This window comes from Archocentrus centrarchus, chromosome 2, assembly GCF_007364275.1.
Source record: "Archocentrus centrarchus isolate MPI-CPG fArcCen1 chromosome 2, fArcCen1, whole genome shotgun sequence".
Classification (NCBI taxonomy): Eukaryota; Metazoa; Chordata; class Actinopteri; order Cichliformes; family Cichlidae; genus Archocentrus; species Archocentrus centrarchus.
This window is the reverse complement of record NC_044347.1, coordinates 775,993-800,199: the sequence shown is the minus strand read 5'-3', so window position 1 is coordinate 800,199 and position 24,207 is coordinate 775,993. Positions and strand designations below refer to the sequence as shown.

Below are 24,207 nucleotides of genomic sequence, written 5' to 3'. Positions count from 1 at the left end.
ACACAATCCAGCTGCAGTTATTGATCCATCATCTGTTCATTGATTGACACTTTGATGATGACTCCTGACATCAGAGATGTGAATGAGTGATGTGACAGTTTGAAGATGGTTGAATGTGTGCTGCTTTGTTTTCATCAATCACATTAAAAACACACTTACACTTCCTCAGACCTGGGATCAGCCATCGCACTCCAGCAGGCTCCGCCCTGAAAGGAGGAGGGGGGTCAGAGCAGCACAGTCTCTGTCAGCATGCACACATGGACATTACATCACTCTCAGACACACACTGTTACACACTGATAAAGGAACAGTCCAACATTTTCACACAGACACTTCAATCCATACGTGGATCAAACTGTTGATGATTTTACCTGATCCTGGATCTGTCAGTGTTTTAAAGTGGGTGTTATTGTGTTGGTTGTCACAGCAATGATTTCAGAAAGTCAAAGCATCAGCAAAATTATCATGGCTAAAATTATTGTGGCTAAAGTTAGCATTAGTTCTTACTAATGCCTCAGTTAGTGCCATAGATTTTTTTTTCATCATTGTCATATACTGCTTTGAGTAAGTGTACTGGGACCTACTGTTGTGTAATACACTTTACAACACTGTATTGCTTTACAGCACGCACATATGCATGGGTGTCCTGCAGCTGTATTAACCCATTGCCTAGCTGTCCTGTTCTGAGTTTGTTCCAAAATTAAAGGTACATTATTCACATAAACTACCACTCGATTGTTCTACATGGTGTCAAAAGTGACCAAGACTGGACAGTCGCCCTTTTACACAGAAGGCTCGGAGCCATGGCAAAGTTTAATCCTCCCACAAACTTTCCTTTCGATAGGCTGATGGAATGGCCAGACTGGAAACAGCTTTTTCAGCACTACAGGATTGCTACAAAGATCAACAGAGATGATGGTGAGGTGCAGGTGAGCTGCCTCATTTATACCATGGGCAGTGAAGCTGAGAACATATTTAGATCATTCACGTTTGCAGAGGGAGAACACTGCAACAATTTCACAGTAGTAATAGTGAAGTTTGATGACTACTTTTTCCCATGGAGGAACGTTATACATGAAAGAACCTGTTTTCACCAGCAAATCCAAGGGCCGGGGAAGAAAGCAGAGAGCTTTATATGGGCTTTATATCAGTTACTGCAACACTGCAGCATTGGGGCTTCCAGAGAGGAACACATCCGCGATTGGATGACCGGATAAGGAACTCTCACACAGACTACAGTAAATATAAGACCTCACACTGGCAGTCACAGCTGAGACTGTGAGGCAATCGGAGGAGGTCGCAGCACAATTGAGTTTGCAGGGGGGATCCGGCGACGTCCATGCAGGAAGTACAAACAAATATGAAATCACAAACTGGAAAGCTCAACAACAACAAGGCCAGTCAGAAATAGGCAGAAAATGGGAGAGAAGGAAAAGAAATGCAGTAAATGTGGCAAAACACAACGCAGCAGAGATGAAAAGTGCCCAGCTTCAAAAGCAGATTGTCATAACAGTCACAAAATGGGGCATTGTGCCAGGGTGTGCCGTAACCGCAGGTCTGTGAATGAAGTCATGGCAAAGGTGAGTAGACGTCATGTTTTCTAGGCTTAGTGTGCAAGTCAAAAGAGAAAAGTGAGGCATGGACTGTGGTAGTAAATGTTGACATGGGAGCAGATATTAAAGTCATACAGTCACACCTGAAATGTTTCCAGAAAGTTAAGTATTTCTCCCAGAAAATTATTGCAATCACATGTTTTGTTATGCATTTCCTTTGTGTGTATTGAAGAAACACACAAAAAAGAGGGAAATACACAACTTACAACCCCCTCCCAAACAAATTCCCCCACCCAAACAAAACGTACACAGAGCAGACAACAAAGAATAAAGTTTTACAAAAAGCTTTATGCTTTGTGTAAGTTGTGTTGTTTGTGGGGGTGGGGGTATTTGTTTGGGAGGGGGTTGTCAGTTGTGTATCAGAGAAGGACTATTGGGAGGATTGTGGTTTTTTATTTTATGTGTATATGTAGTGTTCACATTTACTATAACTGTTGATCAATATGAAATTTATTTATTTTGGGTGTGTGAAGGAATCACTGAAAATAGACTGTGGGTGTGTGTGTGTGAATGAAGGCCTAACATTTTCCTTCTTTTACAAATCAGGGCAACCTCTGATTTATATGTCTATAATTATAATTAATTTGTACTATCAGTAACTTTGTGTATAGCAGAGGATTCCTCAGGGTAGTATCTTTGATCAGAGCCTCATTGATGACTGTATGTTGAAGCATTGAGGAGTTACAGCCATTTGAAGTTTGTACAACAAAGGCTGCTCACATGTGAGACCAGGCCTGAGATCAACACACAAAAACCTTTACAGGACAGTAGGTTTTTGTGCCATCTTGTTAAAATTTGAAATACACGTTAAAAAGACTTCATTCTACAGCTTCATTATATTTTCCAGTCCATACCTTCTACACTCAGTGTGTAGTTACATGAAAACAAACAGGAAAAATCCAGGCGAGGCAAAAATTGTCTAATTTTTCTGTGTTCCAAACTTAATAGCTACATACTCATTACAGTTACAGCATTTTTGACTGAAAAAATGAAATATATAGCTTGTCTTCTTTACAAAGAGACTTTTAGGGATTATTTTTTACTCGGTGAATAAAGGACAAATGTTTAAAGGTAAAGTCCAGTAAATTAATCAATAAACAGTGAATCAACCAAATAATAAACAATTCATTAGAAAGAGAGCAACTGATCAGAAAGTTCTAGACTAACTTCTCTCTTTCAGTGCATCTTATCTTGAGGACTGGTCACAAAGACGTATAATTAAAACATCAGGAGAGAAGACATACAGGAATCTGAGTCATGAAAACCAGCTTGAACAAGACTGAGTGACGAAGGTCAACTCATAGCACCCAGAGATTATTTATGTATAGATAAGAGGAGGCTGACAGTATAAAGATGTTGTGGTTAGACAGGCACACGGGACTCAGTCTCGATCAGTTTGTTCTTCTTTGGATCAAGCTAGGCTAACAGTTTCCTGCTTCCAGTGTTTGTAGGAAGCTCGGATCAATATGTCCTCGGCCTCTCTGTGCACACATTCATCTGATCTGAATCAGGCTCAGAGGGAAAAATGAGTTTTCCCAAAATCCTGCACTGTTAAATATCCTGAGATATCTACAACTTGTTCCTGGAGAAGTTCTCCTTGGAGACCCCCTACATTAATATCCCTTATTGTTCACTTCCAAGAGTGTTTTTGTTGTGAGCAAAGGAAAAATGTTCCTGCATGTGTGACTGTTCACATCACATGTGCATGAAACAAACAGGAAGTGAGTGAAGGACACAGGAAATGCTTCCAGCTCTTCCTCCTCTATCAGACATCCTCTCCATACCTGAGAGTGTCCAGTCTCCAGCGTGGATCCTTCAGTGCGGCCGACAGCAGCTTCATTCCTGTGTCTCCTGGATGATTGTAGCTCAGGTCCAGCTCTCTCAGATGGGAGGGGTTGGAGCTCAGAGCTGAGGCCAGAGAAGTACAGCCTTCCTCTGTGATCAGACAGCCCGACAGACTGCAGACACACAAAACAACAATCCATCTGTGAGCAATCACTTCCTGTTTGTCACATACAGTAACATCTATCCATTTCCATCCATTCAATTTATGGCATGTGCCCTGAGGGAGTTTTGGTTTGGGGTTTTGTGTTTTGCTGGACCTGTATGTTTAATAAACAGCCTGAATTGGATTCTGCTCTCATCCAGTGATTTTTTTAAAACTTTGGTTCTAATTGAGAACCAAATCACAGAATTTCATTCACAGGGAAACCCAGGAGCCCTTGAAATTACTATCCAAATGTAAGAGAATTAATAATAACGTAGGAAAAGAGAAGAGCAGGAAGAATCAATACACATATCTTCAGTGCTAACCAGTTTACCTCTGTGCTGAGATCAGTAGTGATTGCTTCTAGCTTTACACAGGGCTTATTTAATATCGCCGTTAAAAAGACAGTAAACATATGTCACATAAAGGTCTTCTAAATGATGATGCCACAGTATCCAGAGCAGTGAGGCTTTAAAAAGGTGGGAGTAAACTCAGTATTCACATTCACATCCACACATATAGCTAGCTAGAATAATCATTTAACACAGAGAGAATCTGTAAGTAGCTGGTGAGGCATCATTGCATCTGAGGCAAATAAATAATCAGTCTAACATGGAGAGACAATAGATTTAACCTCATACATTGTTGTGTTTTGTGGGTTTCACACCTAAACATGTATTTTGAACAAGCTTTTTCTCCCAGAATGAAAGGAAAATTTTCTGTTATAGATGCAAAATTACCCTGAATCTCTAAAATGAAGAATGATTGAAATTATGGTCTTTTAGCAAATAAATGAAAAAATGTGAGAATGAAAGGATTTTTCATTTTCACATTTGTTGTTTTTAATCTAATAATACACACAAAGGCAAATAAAAGGTTTAAATCATGAGTGAAAAGTTTGAATCCTGACCTGAGAATTTCCAGTTTACAGTGTGGACTCTTCAGTCCAAGCGAGAGGCGCTTCACCCCTGAATCCTGCAGGTCACTGTTACTCAGGTCCAGCTCTTTCAGACTGGAGGACTGGGAGCTAAGAACTGAGGACAAAACTTCACAGCTTCTCTCTGAGAGGTTACAGGGACTCAGTCTGAAAAACAATATTTGTGATAAAATAAAATCACTTTATATATTTAAACTAAATGAGGGAATCAAATATCTCTGTTTACACTACAATTCATAGTTGACTAAAAAAACCCCTTACATTTTAAATCAAACAACAATAAAAAACACAAGTATACTGGGACTATATCTAAATGGAAAGCAGTGAGTTGTAAGTCAATTTAGTGACTAGTACTTTAGTACTAGTTCAGTACCTGCTGGCACAGAGCTCTGAACACTACAGTACTCTTGGTCACTTTCTAATTCTCACATCTCTGTTAATTATTATTGCTGAGCTCATTCCCTTTATGGTCACCATCCGTAAAGCCTACTTTCTTTTAATTGGCCATTCTGAGGAAGCTTGCTGGAGTGCAGGACCAAGTCCTTGTGAGCTTCCTCTTCTCCACATTCTTGAATTTGTCAGGGTCACCTGACAAATTTGAATTTCTCTGGTACCCACTGATCAATTCCATCATTTGGGGAGGAGGGGGTTGGCTGTAGTCTCATCCTACCCTGTGTCTGGCAGGTGGCAGGGGGGTGGGCCAGGGGTATTTGGGTGTCTGATGGCTCTTGGAATGGGAATTGTGGCTGCTGTTTTGTGGTGTCTTTGTGCGGCCCCTGGTTGTTGTTGGTGGCGGCCTGGGTGGATGCTCTTATGGTTTGAGGTGTGGGGTCTGGGGTGCCTGTGGTGGTGGGTGTTGGCCCCTTGTGAGTGGGTTGGGGTGCGGGTACTGGTGCCCTCCCTGGCACTGGGGTCCTGGTGAGGGTCCCTCTGTGCGTCGGTTGTGTCTACACCTCCTCGCGGTTGACCTGCGTCTGGGGAGGGGGCACTCCTGTGGTTCTGCTTCCTGTGCTCCCTCCCTCCCTTTTTTTTTTTTTAATATTATTACATCACAGCTGTTCTGGCTCATGACACGTCATAGTACACATAGGAGGGGATGGGCAGGTCTTCCCACACCCCGGTTTCCTGCAACCACCCATGCTGGGGACTGGCCAGATGACTTGGGGTGGCTGTTGGGTCTCTTAGACTTGGAGGTGGTGGTGGTGGGGGGGGGTCTTGGGTGTTTGGGGCTCAGGGGCTACACTCTCACCTCTTGCTGGGGGGAGGGGGGGGGGTGCTCGTTGCCTCTGGCTCTCTGGGTTTCCTGCCCTTTGGCTGTGGGAGCTCAGATAAACAGAGGGAAAGGGGAAGGAAGGGGAGGGATAAAGGAAGGGGAGAGGGAGAGCCACAAAGCCCAGCCAGCAAGACCTATCCACCCCCACCCATCCCCCAGCTGCACTGGACCCAATGCCCACATCATCCCCACCCTGCCCACAGATGCAAAAACGTAGCCTCCCTGCGGTGGAGAGAGGAGAGAGACAGTAAGGGGAGGAAGGAGATGCAGGGGCCCAAAGGCACTGCCCCAAACCCCCCCAAGATTCCCCCCGAACCTAATCAGCCCACCTGCCATTCATCCCTTATCATAGTGTTAATCACCCATACCTTTTACTTTAAATATTATAATTATTTAATAAAAAAAATAAATAAATCACAGTTCGCGCCTACGGGTGGTCTATTTTGCCCTCCAAGCTCAGGTCCTCTACCAGAGGCCTGGGAGCTTGAGGGTCCTGCGCAGTATCTTAGCTGTTCCCAGTATTGTGCTCTTCTGGACAGAGATCTCGGATGTTGTTCCAGGAATCTGCTGGAGCCACTCTCCCAGTTTGAGGGTCACTGCCCCGAGTGTTCTGATTACCACGGGGACCACTGTTACCTTAATCTTCCACATCCTCTCCAGCTCCTCTCTGAGCCCTTGGTATTAGTCGAGCTTCTCGTGTTCCTTCTTCTTGATGTTCCCGTCACTTGGTATTGCAACATCTATCACCACGACCTTCTTCCTTTGTTTGTCCACCACTACGATGTCCGGTTGGTTAGCCACCACAAGTTTGTCTGTCTGTATCTGGAAGTCCCACAGGATCTTAGCTCTGTTGTTCTCAACCACCCTTGGGGGTGTGTCCCATTTTGACCTCGGGACTTCCAGGTCATACTCGGCTCAGATGTTCCTGTATACGATGCCGGCCACTTGGTTATGGCGTTCCATGTATGCCCTGCCTGGTAGCATCTTGCACCCTGTTGTTATGTGCTGGATTGTCTCAGGGGCATCTCTGCACAGCCTGCACCTGGGGTCCTGCCTGGTGTGGTAGACCCCAGCCTCTATTGATCTCGTACTTAGAGCTTGTTCTTGTGCTGCCATGATTAGTGACTCTGTGCTGTCTGTCAGTCCAGCCTTGTCCAGCCATTGGTAGGATTTCTCTATGTCAGCCACTTCTTCTATCTGCCGGTGGTACATGCCGTGCAGAGGCCTGTCCTTCCACGATGGTTCCTGTTCTTCGTTCTCTTCTTTCTCAGGTTTCTGCTGCCTGAGGTACTCACTAAGCACCTGATCCTTTGTGGCCATCTTCCTGATATATTCATTGATCTTCATTGTTTCATCTAGGACAGTGGTTCTGACACTCACTAGTCCTCGGCCTCCTTCCTTCCGTTTAGCGTACAGTCTCACGGTGCTGGATTTGGGGTGAAACCCTCCATGCATGGTAAGGAGCTTTCTTGTCTTAACATAGGTTTTCTTGTAGCACACACACATACGTGTTTTTTCCCGCTACACACGTGTGTGTGTGTGTGTGTGTGTGTATACCATAACCGAATATGTTCATATATGTGTATCTAGCTCTGTCCCCTTATTTCTTTTGTTCTCTCCTTTTTAATTCTTTCTCTCTTCCTCTTATTCTTTCCTTCCTGCCTGACAGACCTGGCAGTCATATTGTATGTATAATGATTAAAAGGAATGAATATATAAAAGAAAGACAAACTTTAACCAGTGTAGCCTATAGAGAACTTACAGGTGCTGTTCATTAAATTAGAAAATCACGAAAAAGTTAATTTCATTAATTCCATTCAAAAAGTGAAACTTGTATATTATATTCATTCATTACACACAGACTGATATATTTCAAATGTTTATTTCTTTTAATTTTGATGATTGTAACTGACAACTAATGAAAACCCCAAATTCAGTATCTCAGAAAATTAGAATATTACTTAAGACCAATACAAAAAGAGGATTTTTAGAAATGTTGTCCAACTGAAAAGTATGAACATGAAAAGTATGAGCATGTACTGCACTCAGTACTTAGTTGGGGCTCCTTTTGCCTGGATTACTGCAGCAATGCGGCGTGGCATGGAGTCCATCAGTCTGTGGCACTGCTCAGGTGTTATGAGAGCCCAGGTTGCTCTGATAGTGACCTTCAGCTCTTCTGAATTGTTGGGTCTGGTGTATCACATCTTCCTCTTCACAGTAGCCCATAGATTTTCTATGGGGTTAAAGGTCAGGTGAGTTTGCTGGCCAATGAAGAACAGGGATACTATGGTCCTTAAAGCAGGTACTGGTAGCTTTGGCACTGTGTGCAGGTGCCAAGTCCTGTTGGAAAATGAAATCTGTATCTCCATAAAGTTGGTCAGCAGCAGGAAACATGAAGTGCTCTAAAACTTCCTGGTAGACGGCCGCGTTGACCTTTGACCTCAGAAAACACAGTGGACCAACAGCAGCAGATGACACGGCACCCCAAACCATCACTGACTGTGGAAACTTTCCACTGGACCTCAGCCAGCGTGGATTCTGTGCCTCTCCTCTCTTCCTCCAGACTCTGGGACCTTGATTTCCAAAGGAAATGCAACATTGACTTTGATCAGAGGACATAACTTTGGAGCACTCAGCAGCAGTCCAGTCCTTTTTGTCTTTAGTCCAGGAGAGACGCTTCTGACGCCGTCTCTTGTTCAAGAGTCCTTGACACGAGGACTGCGACAGCTGAAACCATGTCTGCATACATCTGTGTGTGGTGGTTCTTGAAGCACTGACTCCAGCTGCAGTCCACTCTTTGGGAATCTCCCACATTTTTGAATGGGTTTGTTCCACAATCCTCTCCAGGGTGCAGTTATCTCTGTTGTTGTACACTTTTTTCTACCACATCTTTTCCTTCCCTCAGGGACGTGCAGTGAGGTTTGTGACGGGTGAGGCACTGATTTGTCTCAAGTTGGATGTTCATATGAACCCAAAATAGAAGCTTATGCTTCAATTTATTTCTGCTAATGATTAATTCACTTCATACTGTTCACCAATGATGGCAAAAAAAGCAAAATATTTAATGTAGGGTCAAACTATTCTTTGGGGGGTGGGGTGGGGGGGTCTCTTTTTAAATAAATAAACTGTATTATCTTGCCTTTATATGAAGATGAAGTCCATGTGCCTATCCTTCTCCCTATGGGTCAGCACTGTTGCAACACTGGCCCTATCAATGCAGCACAGTACTTTAATTACATGTTCCATGTAATGACAATAAACTGATTCTGATTCTGCCTCCCCCTGTGTACTTGCATTTATGACCGAGCACAAAGAATAAACATGTCACACACATTCATTCAGTATATTAGACAGACTGTGGAACATTAGCATTTGTAGCACATGGGTAATCAAATGTGTATATTGGTGATATAAAGAGAGACAGCAATGTGCATGTGCCAGCCGCCTGCTTCATTTATGGTATGTGACACAGCGCCACCAGAGATGAGCCACAGCACTGCTCTGGCTCACCCTGCATTTCTTCCATGTGTTTGAACAGGTGTAACAATGCCAGTTCTTAGTGTTTATAGTTTACAGTTGTAAACTATAAACACTAAGATTGGGTTGGCGTGCAGAGCCTTTCTTTTGTTACTGTTTTCTGTACAGTTTCACGCTTCACCCTCCCCCCTTTTCCTGTGGCATTCGGCGGGAGTGGGCTAAGGTTGATCCATCGCTAACCGGAATGATGTTTTAGTACTATGTTGTCAGCAAATAAATGGAGATTCCCTCCAAAATATGTCGGTGGTCCAGCCAATATTACCCAACACAACACAGAGAAAAGTAGAACAAGCCACTGGTTACATGGGCAATGCGTGAATTCTGAAATTTTAACCATTAAAGTGTTGAAATAATTCAGAAAACAGTTTTATAAAACAGTTTGATAGAACAGTCAAGTAGTCTAATGTATTTTCTCTTCCTCTTGTTAGTATTTTACTTATCATAATGACAGGAGAGGCACTGCCTCCCCTGACTGCACGTCACTGCCTTCCCTTCTCCTCTCTATTAATGTGCTTGGACACAGAGCTCTGTGAACAGCAGCCTCTTTAACAATGACCTTTGTGTCTCGCCTTGCTTGTGCAAGGTGTCAAAGGTCGTCTTTTGGACAACTGTCAAGTCAGCAGTCTTCCCCATGATTGTGCAGCCTACAGAACTAGACTGAGAGAGCATTTAAAGGCCTTTGCAGGTGTTCGGAGTTAATTAGCTGATTAGAGTGTGGCACCAGGTGTCTTCAATGTTGAACCTTTTCACAATATTCTAATTTTCTGAGATACTGAATTTGGGGTTTTCATTAGTTGTCACTTATAATCATCAAAATTAAAAGAAACAAAGATTTGAAACATAGTCTGTCTGTAATGAATGAATGAATATAATATACAAGGTCCACTTTTTGAATGGAATTACTGAAATAAATAAACTTTTTCATGATATTCCAATTTTATGACCAGCACCTGTATAGAGCTTTTCTTGTGAAAGTAAATATGCTTTGTACAACAATGCATTGGTATCCTGATTCCATTTGCAAAAACTGCGATACATGACAGGCATTAAAAATAAATAAATTTAAAAAAAAGAGAGAGGGTGTCTGTCTCCTGAATCCAAGCTGGGAGCTGGTTCCACAGAAGAGGCGCCTGAAAGCTGAAGGCTCTGCCTCCCATTCTACTCTTAAGTATCCTAGGAACCACAAGTAAGCCAGCAGTCTGAGAGAGAAGTGCTCTATTGGGGTGATATGGTACTATGAGGTCTTTGAGATAAGATGGGGCCTGATTATTCAGACCTTGTAGATGAGGAGAAGGATTTTAAATTCTATTCTAGATTTAACAGGGAGCCAATGAAGAGAAGCCAATATGGGAGAAATATTGGCTTCATATATATGTAAGTAAAATCAACAGTCCAACATTTATGAGGAGTACTTTTTTTTTACTTTGTAAAGTTAATTAGGCCACAGCCTGTTAGACTGTTTAGCTTGTAAATAAATGGATGATCACATATTTACTCACAGAGCTTTGTTCGAGGCTTTGACCACTGGCAGCAGCCTCAGCAGAGCCTCCTCTGAAGCAGAGTATTTCTTCAGGTCAAACACTTCCAGATCTTCTTCTGATGACAGTAAGATGAAGACCAGAGCTGACCACTGAGCAGGAGACAGTTCTTCTGAGGAGAGACTTCCTGATCTCAGAGACTGTTGGATCTCCTCCACTAGAGAACGATCATTCAGTTCATTCAGACAGTGGAACAGATTGATGCTTTTCTCTGCAGACAGATTCTCACTGAGCTTCTCCTTGATGTACTGGACTGTTTCCTGATTGGTCTGTGAGCTACTTCCTGTCTGTGCCAACAGGCCTCGTAGGAGACTCTGATTGGTCCGCAGTGAAAGACCCAGGAGGAAGCGGAGGAACAAGTCCAGGTGTCCATTTGGACTCTGTAAGGCCTTGTTCACAGCTCTCTGATAGAAAATCAGCAACTCAAAAGAATTACATCTTTTTATCTTCTTGGAGGTTGTTTGTTTTTCTTCCAGCAGATTGACTCCAGAGTTGATGAAGGTCAGATGGACATGAAGAGCAGCCAGAAACTCCTGAACACTCAGATGGATGAAGCAGAACACCTTGTCCTGGTACAGCCCTCTCTCCTCTTTAAAGATCTGTGTGAACACTCCTGAGTACACTGAGGCTGTTGTGATATCGATGCCACACTCTGTCAGGTCTGATTCATAGAAGATCAGGTTTCCTTTCTGCAGCTGATCCAAAGCCAGTTTTCCCAGAGACTCAATCATCTTCCTGCTCTCTGGACTCCAGTGTGGATCTGTCTCAGCTCCTCCATCATACTTGACCTTCTTCACTTTAGCCTGAACCACCAGGAAGTGGATGTACATCTCAGTCAGGGTCTTGGGCAGCTCTCCTCCCTCTCTGGTCTTCAGCACATCCTCCAGAACTGTAGCAGTGATCCAGCAGAAGACTGGGATGTGGCACATGATGTGGAGGCTTCGTGATGTCTTGATGTGGGAGATGATCCTGCTGGCCTGCTCCTCATCTCTGAATCTCTTCCAAAAGTAATCGTCCTTCTGTGGGTCATTGAACCCTCTGACCTCTGTCACCATATCAACACATTGAGGAGGGATCTGATTGGCTGCTGCAGGTCGTGTGGTTATCCAGAGGTGAGCAGAGGGAAGCAGGTTCCCCCTGATGAGGTTTGTCAGCAGCACATCCACTGAGGTGGACTTTCTAGGGTCAGTCAGGATTGTAGTTTTGTGGAAGTCCAGAGGAAGTCGACACTCATCCAGACCATCAAAGATGAACACAACCTGGAAGTGTTCAAAGCTGCAGATTCCTGCTTCTTTGGTTTCAGTGAAGAAGTGATGAACAAGTTCCACCAAGCTGAACTTTTCCTCTTTCAGCACATTCAGCTCTCTGAAAGTCAATGGAAACATGAACTGGATGTCCTGGTTGGCTTTGTCTTCAGCCCAGCCGAGGGTGTATTTCTGTGTTAGGACTGTTTTCCCAATGCCAGCCACTCCCTTTGTCAGCACTGTTCTGATTGGTTCATCTCTTCCAGGTGAGCCTTTAAAGATGTCTTCTTGTCTGATTGTTGTTTCTGCTCTGTCTGGTTTCTTGAATGCTGTTTCAATCTGTCTGACCTCATGTTCCTCATTGACCTCTGCAGCCCCTCCCTCTGTGATGTAGAGCTCTGTGTAGATCTCATTCAGGAGGGTTGGGTTTCCTGCTTTAGCGATGCCCTCAAACACACACTGGAACTTCTTCTTCAGGTTAGACTTGAGTTCACTCTGACTCCAATGAGAATCTCTAATGAAAGTTCCTAAAAGAACCAAGAGACAGTATCAAGGATTTATCATTATGAATATATTCTGACTGCATGTTGTTCCACCTCTTTAACCCCTTAACTGGCAGCAAAAAAATCACCTGACAAAAACTACATAACGCCTTCTGGTTATTATTGGCTCTGAAAAACCCATTTCATAGCCTATTAATCGGCTGCGTCTGGTCCGCGGGCCGAATGAAGTGCATTTATATGGCAGGCTAGACCCGCCCATTTTGACTGACACCTCATTCGGCCAATAATGTTAAGAAATGGGTTTCCCAGAGCCAATAATACTCAGAGGGCGTCACGTAGCTTTGTCAGGTGATTTGGTGCAGCCAGTTACATGATTGGCCGAATGACGTGTCAATAAAAATGGGAGGGTCTAGCCTGCCATATAAAAGGGACTACAAATGGCCTGTCACCGGGCCCTTGCCAGTTAAGGGGTTAAACTTCAGTAAATGTCTCATTCATCCAGCAGCTTTGATCTTTAGAGAAATCCTCTTACTGCTCTGCAGACGCTCAGCCAGCTCCTCCTGCTTCATTCTCCTCAGGAAGTCCAGTGTGATCTTCACTAATGCCTCTCTGCTGCTCCTCCTCTGCTCTTCATCCTCCCTCTCTAAGCATTCTGGGTAATCTGAAGAAGAAGAAGAAGAAGAAGAAGAAGAAACAGCCTTTATTGTCCCACAGAGGGGAAATTTGGGTGTAACAGCAGCCGCAGTTATTATAAATATAAATAAAGATATAATAATTCACACTATTAAGAAAAGAATATATATAAAATCAACAAACAATATTAACCTTAATACTACTACTAATAATAACACTATATACAATGTGCATGATGTGCCGGACTATTTACAGTATGTTATATATTATCCTACATTGTGTAGGTTATTGTGGTTTTTGTTGGGAGCAGTGATGATTATAAAGTCTTACAGCTGCTGGGAGGAAGGATCTGCGGTAACGCTCCTTTGTGCATTTAGGATGCAGCAGTCTGTCACTGAAGGAGCTCTCCAGCTCAGCAACAGTTTCATGCATGGGATGGGAGACCTTGTCCATCAGTGATGTTATTTTGGTCAGAGTCCTTCTGTCTCCCACCACCTGCACTGAGTCGAGAGGACATCCTAGGACAGAGCTGGCTTTTCTGATGAGCTTGTCTATCCTCTTCCTCTCAGCTGTAGACAAGCTGCTGCTCCAACATACTGCTGCATAGAAGATGGCTGATGCCACCACAGAGTCATAGAAGGTCTTCAGGAGTGTCCCCTGCACTCCAAAAGACCTCAGCCTTCTCAGCAGGTAGAGTCTGCTCTGACCCTTCCTGTAGAGCGCATCAGTGTTATGAGTCCAGTCCAGTTTATTGTTTAGGTGAACACCCAGGTACTTATAAGAGTCCACTATCTCAATGTCCACTCCCTGGATGTTCACCGGTGTCCGTGTGGTGGGTCTGCGCCTGCGGAAATCCACCACCAGCTCCTTGGTTTTAGCGGCGTTGATCAGGAGGTGGTTCCGCTGGCACCAGTCCACAAAGTCCTGAGTCCACTGTCTGTACTCTGAGTCATCCTCACCTGTGATGAGGCCAACTATGGCAGAGTCGTCAGAGAACTTCTGCAGATGGCAGCGTGGGGAGTTGATGGAGAAGTCTGCAGTGTAGAGGGTGAAGAGGAACGGTGCCAGCACAGTTCCCTGTGGGGCCCCCGTACTGCAGACCAGCCTGTCAGAGACACAGCCCTGTGTCCTCACGTACTGTGGGCGGTCAGTGAGGTAGTCCAGTATCCACTCGGAGATGTGGTGGTCCACTCCTGACAGTTCCAGCTTGTCTCTCAGAAGTCCTGGCTGGATGGTGTTAAAAGCACTGGAGAAATCAAAGAACATGATCCTCACAGTGCTTCCAGGCTTCTCCAGGTGGGTCAGAGCTCGGTGCAGGAGGTAGATGATGGCGTCATCCACCCCGATGCCAGGCCGGTAGGCGAACTGCAGCGGGTCCAACGAAGACGACACCATGAGGCGTAGATGGTTGAGGACCAGCCTCTCGAGGGTCTTCATTAGATGCGATGTCAGGGCTACCGGCCTGTAGCTGCTAAGATCCTTTGGATGTTTGGTCTTTGGTACCGGTACCACACAGGAGGTCTTCCACAGTTGTGGTACTTTCCCCAGCTTCAAGCTCAGGTTGAACATGTATCCCATGATGCCACACAGCTGATCTGCGCAGCACCTCAGGAGCCTGGAGCTGATGCTGTCTGGACCAGCAGCCTTTCGCACCTTGATCTTACGTAGCTCCTTCCTCACATGATGAGTTGAGAGGGACAAGATGGAGGTGGGGGATGGGGGTTGTGAGATGGAGTCCTCAGAAGTGAAGGGGGTGGGTGATGGCTGAGAGCTGAGAGGTGTGAGGTCCCAAGAAGAAGAAAGGTTGGCAGTCATTAAAGATGGTGGGGCTGACAGCAGGGGGGACTGGGCTGGGGGAGGGGTGGGTTGCTGGTCAAACCTGTTAAAGAACTGGTTCAGGTTGTTAACCCACTCTATGTCTCCGACAACCCTAGGGCTTGGTTTGTGGCCTGAAATTGAGTTCAAACTCCTCCAAACCCCACTGATGTTGCTCTGCTGTAGCTGGTCCTCCATCTTCTTCCTGTAGATGTTTTTTCCATCCCTGATTTTCCTTCTCAGATCCTTCTGCACGGCTCTCAGCTCCTCCTTATTTCCTGATCTAAAGGCTCTCTTCTTCTCCTTCAGGAGAGCCTTTATTTCAGAGTTGATCCAGGGTTTGTTGTTTGAAAAACACCGTACCCTCCTGGTGGGCACAGTGTTTTCCACGCAGAAATTGATGTAATCAGTGATGCAGTCCGTGATGCTGTCGATGTCCTCCCCATGAGGGGCACAAAGCTCTTCCCACACAGTGGAGCTAAAGCAGTCTCTCAGAGCTTCTTCAGTCTCCTCAGACCATTTCTTCACTGTGTGTGTCACAACTGGTTCTCTGTGTACCAAGGGTTTGTACACAGGCTGGAGATGAACCAGGTTGTGATCTGAGCCCCCCAGGGGAGGCAGAGGTGATGAGCTGTATGCCTCCTTGATGTTGGCATACAGTAGATCCAGTGTGTTGGTATTCCTGGTGTGGCAGGTGACATACTGGGTGAAGGTGGGGGAGAGTGGAGGACAGGGAGACGTGGTTAAAGTCCCCTGAGATCAGAAAGAGGGCCTGTGGGTGCTGAGTTTGGAGTCTGCTGGTAGTAGCATGGAGGACATCGCAGGCTGCAGCAGCGTTAGCAGAGGGCGGCACATACACAGTTATCACAATAACATGTGAAAACTCCCGAGGAAGATAGTGCGGTCTCATACCAACAGCGAGCAGTTCAATGTCCTTACTGCAGAGCGTCTCTTTGATGGTTAGATGTCTGGAGTTGCACCATCTATCGTTCACAAACACAGCCAGACCCCCGCCCCTCTTCTTACCACTCTCCTTGGTTCTGTCGGCACGGATCAAATGAAAGCCGTCCATGTTTATGTGTGAGTCCGGGGTTAGCTCGGTTAGCCACGTCTCCGTCAGGCACATGAGGCTGCTCTCCCGGTAGCTCCTTTGATGTCGCGTTAGCGCCGCCAGCTCGTCCAGTTTGTTGGGAAGAGATCTCACGTGTCCCATGATGATGGACGGGATGACGGGCCTGTACCTTCTCCCCTGGCAACGACGACCTATGCCCGCACGTCTCCCGCGTCTCTTCCTTCTCAGTTCGCGGGGAATATCGAGTCGTTCAGCAGGAGTAGGCACAGCGGAGCTCCCGATGGAGATCAGCTGGTCCCGAGAGTAAACAATAGGAGCGTGGCCACTCTCGCAGTCTCCAAACATAAACACCATAAAAAGGGTAAATAAAAACAAAGTTTTCCAGAAAAAAGTCTGCTCCATCATGAGGAAAAAGAGCAGAAGATACAGAAACACAAAAACACATCTAATACTAAACAAAATGAGAAAAAAACACGGAATTAGTGCGGAGCTGCTGAAACTGGCTGCCTGCTCGCGCGGCGCCGGAAGTAAAAAAAAAAATAAAATAAAAAAAATAAAAAATAAAAAATAAAAAAATAAAAAAAAAAAAAAAAAAAAAAAAAAAAAAAAAAAAAAGCTCTTCAGCTCGTCCTTCACAAAAGTGATGATGTTGTCCTCCAGCAGCTGGAACAGAAGACTTTATGAATAACTCAATCAGACTGAAATCATGGAGCCAAACATCAGATCCATGTTGGACACAATGACAATCCACTGGTCTCCAAAGAGCACCATGGAGATGATTGTGAACAGAACAGATGTAACAGTAGTTGTTGTACATGTACAGACCTGAAATATGGAGTCCAGCTGTGTTTGATGCTGCTGGGCAGACTGACCACTGGGACCCTCTGAGCTCTGCTGGTCCACTCTGTGGAGGAACCATCAAGAATTAGTTCAAGCACAGGGTAAAGAGCCAGCAAGAGACAAACTCAGTGACTCAGATGCCTGTGTGGTGTCTGTACTGCTATGCTAAACTCTATCTATCTATGTATGGCCTGTATTGAATTTGTCCCAAAAGGGTAACTTGGGATGAACATAAAGGTTTGACATCAGCACAGAGGAAAGCACAAAGGGCCCCTTTTAGGCTTTCTTGCTTTCCAAATCAGAAACTGACCATATGTAAAGGTATAGGTTATGCCTCTGGGGATGGTTGAAGCTGTTCTTTACAGCCATCTATGAGAAAATTAGGAATGTGGGGGTTTGGCAAACTATGTAACCTTTGACACTTCTTTTCTGAACTGAGTTTGGATCAATTGGCTGTCCTCTCCCAGGCATCTCAAGAAGTCTGTTTTGACATGGTCTTTTTTGTAATAAACCTTATATTATTCATTGAGCCTGTGTCGGTGAAGGATTTTGTAAATGCTCACAAGTAGCTGATCCCACTGAGAATCAACAGTGTGGTGTTTTGCTTTGGGTTTCAGTGCTCTGTTGCTCATCAACCCTCAGAGAACCTCAGAGTCAAAATGTCTTAAAAGCTTTAAATTGTATCTCAGATATACTGAAACCTGATATGAGATGAGACTCTCCTGTGACTAAACCCAGCTAACTGGGTATTTAACATCCATGTATTAAAGCATTACCACCAACAAAGGTTTCATCAGATAAGCAAAAATGTGAATTAAATCTGACTATGAGGTAGCTACAAAGCCACTAAGGCTCAGTATTTTGAATTCTGAGTCAGGACTCTAGACGTAAACAGGGACAGACACAGGGGACCCGGGCCGTCCACAGCCCACCAGGAGCTCAGACAACCTGAGGCCATATATCCCTATGATAACCACGTGCACACCCCAGAGGAGGAAAGAGGACACCCTAGACGGAGCTCCCATGGCCAAAGGGCAACAACCCCAGAGAGCCAGAGGCAATGAGCAGCCCACCCTGACACGGGCCACCCCGTGAGGACATTACATCTAAGTTTTAAATGTCCAGTTTAATCACATGTCACTGAGCAGTCCTTCCCTTTAAATCTCCTCTCCTGTCCTCTTTCTTACATCTTTCTCTGAGTGACCCTCTCTCTGTCTTTATTCAGCTGGAGCTATAGGTAGCAGACACACTGTATGATACACAAACACACACACAAAATGGTGGACACAATTATATTAAAGTCTGTTATTCAGGAATTTGAAGGATGTTGGTCACTGCCTCCATCCTGGATTGTTAGCTCAGAGTTGGTTTTCAAGCTGGAAATCTGAGTTTAAAATTCCCATTTCCGAGTATGTTTGGAGTTCCAAGTAACTGCTGGAACTAGTGATGGTACCTCTGACACTGAGGCTTCGAAACACACCTCAGTCTCGATAGGTCAAGTCTTGTGAAGCAGTGGGCAGAGCTTGCTTCAGTTGACATCACTGATGACGTTCGAACCGCTTCACTGCTTTATTCAGACTGAATCAGCTGACTGGTTTGATTTCACAGGCGGAGCTTTGAAACTCTGGCACGATACAGAGAGTATTTAAGATTACTGAAACGCCGTTTCGTGCCTTCTGCCAAACCTGCTGTATGTTTGTTTGAATTTGTGTGAATTTTGAACTTCTAATAATAGAGCCATCAAAGTTTTCCTAAGTGTGGGAATATTTTGTTTGGTGTCACTGAATAATGTAAAATAAGTTGGTGTCCATCCATCCATTTCTTTCCAATAATATTGGAAAATTGTTCAGGTAGGATGAGCATTGAAAAAGAAAAATGTTGATGCTTAAACCACATCAGTAGCCCAAAAAATATAATGAGGTTACAGCCAATAAATCTCTCAGATCTCAAAGCTGCCAGGCAAAGGAATCCGGCTTTGACATCGGAGCGTTCCGGGCATTAATAAATTACTTTATGATCAAGAAAATACAATGAAACTAAGTCAGTTTTAAGTTAAAATATAATGCATGCATATACCTTAAATTCATGTCCAAATGTGCAATCAGTGGCCAGTGTGTCATGGTCCTGGGCCGGTGGCCCAGTGTTTTGGTTTCTAATTGTGAAGTTCTGTTCTATTTCTAGTTTTGGTTATAGTTTAGTATTTGAATCTTAGTTTCTTTGTTTTCTGTTTTGGTTTCTCATGTTCTGGTTTTCCCTGTACTCCCGTGTGTGTGTAAGTCATGACCCTCTTGTATTTAGGTTCCCTTTGGTTTAGTTCTGTGTTAGTGTCTCTCCTTTGTCCCAGGTCTGGTTTAGTTGGTCATGTTCTCACTCCCTTTGTCAGTCTGTTAAGTCAGCATGTTTTTGGTTAGGTCAGTTCCTGTTTTATTTTGACAGTCTTGTGTTCCTTGTGCTTTGTGTTTAGTTTTGCTTCCCCTTTGTCATTAGTCTCATTTGGTTCACCTGTCATCCCCTGTTGTTTCCACTTGCCCTAATTCCCTTGTGTGTATTTAAGCCCTGAGTCTTCCTTTGTTAATTGTTGCGTCGTCGTCATTGTTTCCCCCTAGTGTTCCCCTCCTAGCTGTGTGTTTTGGTTTTTGGTTTCTCCCAGGCTTCTAGTTTGTTCCTGCCCTGGTGGAGATTTAGAGTTTTGTATTTTTTGTATTTTTGAAATAAAGTCGTTTTTAGTTTACATCTGCGTCAGTCCTGCACTTGGGTCCTTTCCCTCCGCACACAGCCCCTCATCTTGACACAGTGATGTTCAACGAGTCAAAATGCAAACAGGGTAGTGTGGACAACGTCTCTGGCCAAAGACACAATGACTGCAACACCCCTATTCAGTGGTTATTCAAATATAATACTCACAGTGCCATGTCATTCAAGAGGTGCTTTTCTTTCTCCCTTTCTTACTTCCTGGTCACACCAGCTTCTTCTGTTCTGTGTGAAAGGGTGTTCTCAAAGGCAGGGAAACGTGTCCCTAAAAAGAGAAACCAGTGAAGCTCATCTACTGTGGAAAAATTATTCCTGAATTAAAAAAATATATATTTTTAAAAAACCAGGTGCATAAGCACACATTTACTGCACACCAAGCACAATAACAAAGGGAATAACTGTCACTGCACGAAAAGAGGCATATCCGTCCCTGTATACTGACGCGGGCGCACCTAGCACCTGGGGTGGCTGTAGCTCAGTAGGTAGAGCAGGTCACCTACTGATCAGAATGTCAGCGGTTCGATTCCTGGCTACTCCAGGCTACATGCCAATGTATCCTTGGGCAAGATACTTAACCCCAAGTTGCTCTCCGACCGTCCTGTCGGAGTATGAATGTGTGTGAATGATAGTTAATTAAAAAAAAAAAAAAAAAAAGCACTTAGCTTAGTAAATATGGAAGTGCTTGTATGAATGGGACTGCATGGGTGAATGTGAACATGTTGTAATAGCGCTTTGAGTGCTCATACTGAGTAGAAAAGCGCTATATAAGAGGTAGTCCATTTACCATTTAGTTATCGTCAGCTTTCGTCAGCATACGGGGCATTGCATATTCGTTCGCCTGAGACGGATATGGTCGTTTACGTACCACTATAATCAGCGGGGGGTGGAGGTACGGGGGGCGCCGGCAGGCGCGAGGTGTTAACGACTCCACTTTACATATGAATAGCAGCGCCGCAAGCCGAAGCAGCGGCAAGAGACCCACGTGGCTTCTCAGTCATTGGATGATAAAAATGACATCACAATTCAGTATTCACATGTGATTGGTTGGTAGATCTGTCCCCCCATTGGCCTTTATAAAGACAGGCCTGGGTAAGCCCCTCCCTAATAAATAATAACCCAGTAATAAAAATTATTTTTAATTATTATTTCTGTGATATACCTTGTATGTTATGTTGTATTAATGCCATGCTAATAACCTCAACTAAAAGGAATTCAATTAAGAGAAACAAATTGTGAGGCACAAGTTTGAATATTTTTTTTGTTTTATTTATAAAGCAATATGCACATACACACACACACACACACACACACATCATATAATCTATATATATAAAGAAAACAAAAACATTATGACATATAATGCTTTGCTACTTCTGGGCCATGTGGTGGTGGCTTTCTCTCAGAGCATGGTCCAGCATACAAACACTTATGGTGCACAGTGTTGTATTTAAGATTAAGATTAAGATTAAGATAGTGTTTATTTGTCACATGCACAGTTATACACAGTACAATGCACAGTGAAATGTATTTTGTACCTGCAACCATATATACACACACATGTAAATAAGAAGAATAAAAATAAAAAAAGTAATTCACACTATACTCTATATACTATACACTATACACACTTAGGGTGAGCTTCTATTCTGTCTTGCAGTTTGGCTCAGAGGTCACTGAGCTCCTGGCTGGGGAAGCTTGGGGGTCTTAATCCAGCCCGATACGCCCTCTGAGACGCCATCCTCCTCATCCAACATGAGGTCAGTGGTGACACCGTCCCAGAAGGCAACCTCCTCCACTGCCAGGTCACTCGCCCTCGCCTCCAGCAGCTGTTGACACAGAGCACACATTAAGTCATTATGAAACTATTTGAAATATTGTGAAAAATCAGGAAACTACACTGAAAGTTTGAGTCTCTTGACTCTGAATGCACACATAGCAGATAAGACCCTGAATGCAAACAAAAAAAATTAATCAGCCCATCTTTGTCATCAGAAACAATGGTTATGTGACAAAGTACCAACTCCTGCATCCTGTGAATAAAAGACAAATGAACAAGTACTTTGAAAAAATGTAACATTGATAAAAGTACTTCAGTGATTTTGGTCATTAACCCTTGAGGCACCTTTAAACTGATTATACACTTTTTATCTTTTAGGTCCCAAATGTTACAGCTGCTAAAACTATAAACATTCAATGTTAATTATTTTCACCTGCACTGCATCACCTTTTTATTAAAAAGGTGATGCAGTGCAGTGGTGGGCCGTCAGGGCCTGCAAGGCCTTCTCTGCTGAATCACAGACTGATGTTAATTATATCCTGTCCATCAATACTTGTTAAATTATTCCAAATGGTTTGTACGGTTCCTTTCACAGCTTTTCCTGTGGTCGCGCTGTTTCCAGACGTGTATTTTCATATTAAAGCATTTAACCAATCACATTTCAGCCATCATTTGTTGCCAGGGTCAAAGAAATCTGCCTGGAGGCCTTCATAATCAGTTCTGCGGGCCCCGTAGTACAAAAATAAGTGTCGATCAAACAGTTTGATCAACCAATCAGATTATGAGTTGGCAACACCGAGGCCCTCTAGCAGGCGTACGGTAACGTCAGCATATTCATACACTTTGATTGGATAGTCAGTGTACTAGCCAGAGCTAGCAAACTGCATCTGTAGCCAGCTGCACAAGCAAAAGTATAGTTGTGTTGATTTTATAGCTGTTTTGTCGACCCACAATGGCTGAAGGAGGAGAAGAAATGGATTTGGTTGCAGATTTATTGTCAAAGCCATTTTCAAGACGGATTTTTCAAGAAAAGCTGGACATCATTAAGAAAGGTCGGGCAACTCCGAAGCTAGCAAGCCTGTCACAACCAGGAAAAGGATGTGTCCACCACTTTCAGTCCACTAATTACGAGCGGTACCACTGGCTCACAGGCCAAGAGGAACACTGCAAATTGTATTGCTGGGAGTGCTTGTTGTTTGCCACTGATCGACATGGTGTTTGGAGCCACACTGGGTTTGTAAATTTGACTTGCCTAACCGAGGCAGCAACGAGACACCAAAGCACTGCCGGACACTTACAAGCAAAACATTCGGGGACACCAGAGCGGATCAGCTGAGCGAGCAAGTGCGCAGGGAAGCGGAGCTCCACGACGTAAAGGTGAAGAATAATAGGGAAATCTTAAAGAGACTGTTAGATTGGCTTTTTTTGGGGGGGGCAAGCAGGAACTTTCTTTTCGGGGTCACGATGACTAAAATGTTTCTCTCTTAATAATAATTTTATGAGGTTGTTATCAATGCATTTTTATATGTGTCGCAGCTGTAGCAGCAGTAAAAGCAGACTTGTGCACCTTGGGTTTGTTTCTTCGGTAAATGCTTTTATTCTGGCTACATGAGCTCTCAATCTGCGATGCAACAGCTCTTTCTACTGCATTTCTGCATAAAAAGATGTTTTTATTGCCATAAAATAGTTCTTGAGGGTGGAGTGATTCAGGCGGATCACTACTGAAGGCCTAGGTGTGAAATGCACGGCCACCACTGCTTTTTATATACATTTTGGGTTGTTCAGAAGAAGCCAGATTTTATATAAAGTTAAAAAAAACAATAAGTAATATTTTCCAAAAATAAAACTACATTTCCAAGCTAACTACACAAATACAGCAGACCAACAAAACAATCCAATACGTCTTACCGGCTTCCTTCTTGCACGACACCGGGCAGAGTTTTTAATGGCTGCCGCCTTTTCCGGCCCGTGAGGCTGACTGTAGCGGAAGCTGCGGCGAACCGTCTGTAGGTTTTTCAAGAAGCTGGAAAACATTTTTGTACATTGTAAATAAACACAGTGTAAACACAGTGCATACATAAACAATATTCAGGCAAAAAAAGATACTTACACACAATTATATCACTGTCCACGCATTAGAAACCCACTCGCATTGCGAGGCGAACAGTCTGTGGAAAAAAACGTGAAAATAAATAAGAGTAAAAACATTTTCAGTTCTTCTCTCCTCCACACATTGAATACTGCTGCTTTGTTTCTGATTCTTACCTCTGCAGAGGATCATTTTATTGGATTCAGAGTTGTGCAGGAACTGCTTCCTGTAAGATGAAATAAAAATAAGAAACCAAATCACAATACGTCTGTCAGCTTACTGTGACCATTCCTCCACTCTTAGTATTTTTGTTTTAGAAACGACCAAGTCTTACCGTGGTTTTCGGATCGTCCTGCCATCTTTTCCTCGAGTCCTTCTGTAGGTGAGGCTTTGTTAGAGTCCAGAGCATCGAGTCTCTACACAATAGACGCCATGTTGTATTTCAGTCGCGCTCGTACAAACTTGCGTAACTGAGTCGATAACCCACTCACTGCAGCCAGCAGTGTCTTCTCGTCTGCAGCGGGGCTGGTTGAAGCTGGCTGGTAGAGAGGCCCGCTTTCACCGGGAGCTTCTGGGGTGTTGAAATATAGACGACGTC

At 44.0% G+C, this 24,207-nt stretch overlaps 1 pseudogene; it reads right to left on the bottom strand.

The window, feature by feature from the left end:
- The window catches only part of LOC115791158 (NACHT, LRR and PYD domains-containing protein 12-like), a 1,329,445-nt pseudogene that overhangs the window by 933,586 nt on the left and 371,652 nt on the right, over positions 1-24,207 (bottom strand).